Below are 4,587 nucleotides of genomic sequence, written 5' to 3' on the forward strand. Positions count from 1 at the left end.
CAATGTGAAGTATGCGGTCTCAAGTTGTGAGCTATGGGTAGGTTCCTCGGCTTTCTTGAAATTCTCACAGGCGCGTATAAAAGCGCTACAAATGAAAATAAAATTAACAGGCGCATTATGTGTGAGAAGATCGAAGTACAAAACGCGCTTCCTTAATTATGCGTTCTCGGGGTAGCGTGCAAGATTCCTTTGGCTTTCGACAATCTTTATATTGGCCAGACTAGTGATGGTCAATTAAAATGTACGCTTTATATGAGAATAAGACCGGGTCACACGACCGCATCGTTCTCTACCTCGCACAGTGCAAGGCGGTGCACGCATTCTGCATGCATCCTACTGGCGTATTACAAAGAATTAAGCCGTTATTCAAAGGTAGCAAAGCAGAGGCGTTTGTCATCCATATAAAATCGAAATGATGTATCAGTGTTAATCTGTATGGCGTTGAATTTAAGTTTTACAGCAAAGCTGTTCGTGGGCCTTAAGAGCTCGAAAGCGTTATATGTGCGTGTTTTCACGGTGTCCTGTGAGAACCCGGTCACGCTGTCGCCGTTACGATCAAAGTTTGAACTGTCTTAGCTAGTTGCAGTAATTGCTGAAAATTGCTTGTGCATTCGTTCTAGAGAGTTAAAAGCATATTTTACTACCAGCGTAGGAATTACGTTTGGCCTATACATCCCGAAAGAAGTCGACGTGCCACAAAGTGGAAAATTCGATGAAGTAGGAGGCATCTTGTGGGTGATGTGTGAGCAAAGTTTCAAGAGCGTTGGTTTATTAAAGAATTCAAAAAATATTTAACGAGTTCCTGAGCCGTCTTAATTGTGGCAATGTTTCCCAGTGTCCTATAGGTGAACTGAGCGTCAAAGGGCACATTCGGTGGAAGTGGAGGCGATGCTAGAAGTAATGTGTGCAGAAAGTTTTACAAACAATTATGAGTGAGTAGCCGTTGTCTCCTTATTTTCATGCGTTCTACGAGGCACGTGATAAGTTCGCCCGGTGTCCTCGATGAAGAAATTACCAGGCAACCTCCTTATACTTGGTGAAGACAAGGGTAAAATCATGGGTGATCGCTATGCGCAGTTCAATGTTGGTGGCTTAATTACGCACTTTGCAGTAAACAACTTCTGCAAGTGCTCCAGAGCGTTATAAATGTGATTTACGAGTGGCGCAGAATGCAGCCCGTTTTCCTGCAGAAAAAACTGACAGCCACCGAGATCAAATTTGGTAAAAATAGGCGCAATGACGGCGTCAGGAAACTATTGCAGCGCAAATGAGGCAGACACAAAGAACAGAAGACAGGACACTACGGGCGCTTCTGTTTTTGTGTGTTAATTATTTGCGCTTGGCTTCCTCAAGTATCAACCAACTTGCCTAACGACAAGTTACTTTGAACATGATGGCTTATGTGCATTTGAAGCTAGATATCCGTGGGAAAATGACCGCCATTGATGAAAATTATTTAAGCAACTTTTTTTTTTTTCTGGGCAACGTTTTAAATGGTTGAGTCAACGGATGAGTCTCATTTATTTATGTGGCTGACTGAGACATACATTGTCTGGGATGAGGGGGCTAAAGGGGCTTTGCAACTGCGGTTAACGAACTACACGTGTGGTTTAAAATTACAGGCAACTGAAATTATTAATGAATCTGATAGAAAGATGCAGCATCGCTGGGTTTTGAGCTTTCGTTCCCCGCAAGCCTGCACAAATTTCAGCAGTCTTTCCTATCTTTTTTCTTTTCTTTTTATGATGAACTTTTAATGATCTTTTTTTTTTTCGTTTGATGACCCCATTTAAGGAGCTACATTGTTTCTGTTCTTCGAAAGAAAGAAATAAGAAAAGAACACAGAGCTCTTTCTTGTCTCTACATACATGGTTTCCGTCCTTCGTGCTGAAAACTTGTTTTTCAATTTATGCATCTTGCGAACGAACAAGTTCCGTTGAACTATCGTAATGGGGAATTCACTAGATAAATGACAATAATAATGCTACTTCAATCTTACGAGAATCTCCAGAAAAAATTAGCATGACGTCACTCTTTATACCATGCACTCGAAGTAAACAGGGCATCAAACAAACGGGATGGTCATTTTTAAGTATTCCGGAATTTTAAAAATCTCCCGTGGCAGATATGGAATAATTCTTATCGTTGAACTTGATTATTCGAAGCGGCGGACGTTACTAGCACGAGAAATCAAAACACATATTCAACGAATTAACGAAAACTCACTAAATAACTTCTTAATTAATTATTTTATGGCACATTGCAATTTAGGAATTGTAGCTGGTGATTCTGCAAAACGTAGCCACTTGAAATGAATCTCCAGCATGACACCAGTTCCGAGATATTATTGCCCCAAATGTGGGACGAAATACATAGGCATTTCAGGTATAATTTTGTGCTTCGATGCATAATAGAACGTTTTGTTGAACAACTAAGTGAAACAACAGTGCATATTTATGGCAAGTTTGATGGCTCATATCTCCATACTGGTGTCATTCTAGAAATTCATTTAAGGTGGATACGCCTTGCAAACTCACCGGCTACGATTCTCAATTTGCAATATGTGCCGTAAGGTATTTAATGAAGAAGTTAATTATTGATTTTTTTTTCAATTATTTGAATATGTGTTTCGGTTTCTCGTGCAAGTAATATCCGCCTCTCTGCGTGATCCAGCTCAAGGTCCAGTATGATGTCATCTGCAACAGGCGATTTTATTAAATGCCGGAAAAACGTCAAAAATTATCATCCCGTTTATTGTGGCAGAAACCGGTTGATCCATGAGATAGAACCACCCGAAGAGAAAGGTCCAGTCCATCGATCGCCCGATACACAAGCTAACTGAAGAGGTCATAGAGGCCTTCCGTGGTAATCGAAATTTACAGCACGCTGAATAAAAATGCCCCCCATGCATAGTTTCTAATTGTCTTTGTAAAGGGCTGCAGAAAATTACGCCTCCTCCTCTCCACAATCATTTATATATATATATATATATATATATATATATATATATATATATATATATATATATATCAAAAGTTAAAGCAGCACGTACGAGTTCTTACCACGCTAAACATGCACGGGAGCTAAATGACAAGGGAGAAATCGATCGTTTTCCTCGGCAACCTCTGCACCAAATGTCGTGAGGATTGTTGCATTTGAAAGAACTAGTTACCATCGCGTTACTGGAGTAAGAAATTTCTTTTATATAGGCGCTCAGTTTGTTCACAAAAATTTGCAAATTGCAACACTGAAAAAAAAATACAAGTTAATCTACGCAGTGTTGAACTAGAGCTGTTAAAAACTTGGTACATGATCTTAAATGACATTAGCTGTAACTCAGTGATTAATAATGCTATCACAATTACTTATGTAACCTGCACTATACATTAAAACAAATGCAATAAAACCGGACAGCTCTCAAGTATATGTAATAATTCTCGAGTAGGACTTTCGCAAAACCCTCGTTAGCATTGTAATAATTTCATCTACTGTGAAATTTTTTCGCTTTAGTCAGTTCACAGAACTGCAATATCAGTATTCGTTGCGGAGTTATGAATTTGTAAATATAATATTGTGCTTCACATTGACCTCCCGCAATTTTCGTTCAAAAAATAAAACAATAATATAGGTCCTATATATATACAAATTCTGCGTCCTACATTTTCTGCAATTTTACAATTTCACTCTGATGCAACAAATTTCATTTTAACCAACCCAGCGGTCGTCTCATGAGACCATTTCTACTTTTTACAGGTGTTTCAATACCTGCAGCAAACATATGCGAAGATGAATGACAATAGGTAATTGAATCGAATTTGTCGGAAATAAGGAACTCAAATCACGCACGTGCAATATTTCGTGGGAAAAAAAGAAAAAAAAAGTAACCGAAATCAAAAAAAACATACTCCGCCTGCCCCGGGTGAGGATCGAACTCACGACCTTCAGATTATGAGACTGACGCGCTGCCTACTGCGCTACCGAGGCGGATGTCATTCGGTTAACAATCAGAGCTATTTAAACAGATGCATTGTAATGCATTCGTGTGTGATATTCCTTTATTTGTTGTTTGCGTTGTTGGTGAGATAGCATCTTCTAATGCAAGCATCGTAGCGCACAACAGGAGGTTTAGTGTACTAAATTATCTATCTAGTACGCTATAAATGAGGATGCCTAGACAGGCGCGTGGTGGACGCCAGGATGCCGCTATTCAGTACTTTCGCAAAATCTCGTGCCAATTTCATTGCTTTTCTGTTGCCCAGAGTTCTCTAGCTGTTTCATTGTGCTTTCCGCTGTCCATCATACTTCGCTAATCAGCTGGTCATGAGCGAGACCTGTGAACCTGAATGTTGGTAGAGGTAGAGGTAGAGCCTTGGAGTTACTGGCACCTGAATCTCTTTCGTGCAACTTCGTTTTATCATCTTGAGTCACATTTTCTAGGTTAATTATGCTTTTTTTTTTATCTGGCTACCGCGTTTTCTAGCTTTTTTTTTTTTTTTCGAAGTGCTATGGGGATCATAAAAATGCGACTAGCATTCTTTCAATTTCTTTGGCACTTTGAGTCAGCCGATCCAGTGACCCAATTTGCCT

At 39.5% G+C, this 4,587-nt stretch overlaps 1 non-coding gene across 1 annotated transcript; it reads right to left on the bottom strand.

Moving 5' to 3' along the window:
• Nucleotides 1-3,911: 3,911 nt before the first annotated feature.
• Nucleotides 3,912-3,984, bottom strand: Trnam-cau (transfer RNA methionine (anticodon CAU)). Its single transcript has one exon. It is a non-coding gene; the product is annotated as a tRNA-Met (tRNA).
• Nucleotides 3,985-4,587: the final 603 nt, after the last annotated feature.

Source organism: Dermacentor silvarum, chromosome 7 (genome assembly GCF_013339745.2).
Source record: "Dermacentor silvarum isolate Dsil-2018 chromosome 7, BIME_Dsil_1.4, whole genome shotgun sequence".
Taxonomy (NCBI): Eukaryota; Metazoa; Arthropoda; class Arachnida; order Ixodida; family Ixodidae; genus Dermacentor; species Dermacentor silvarum.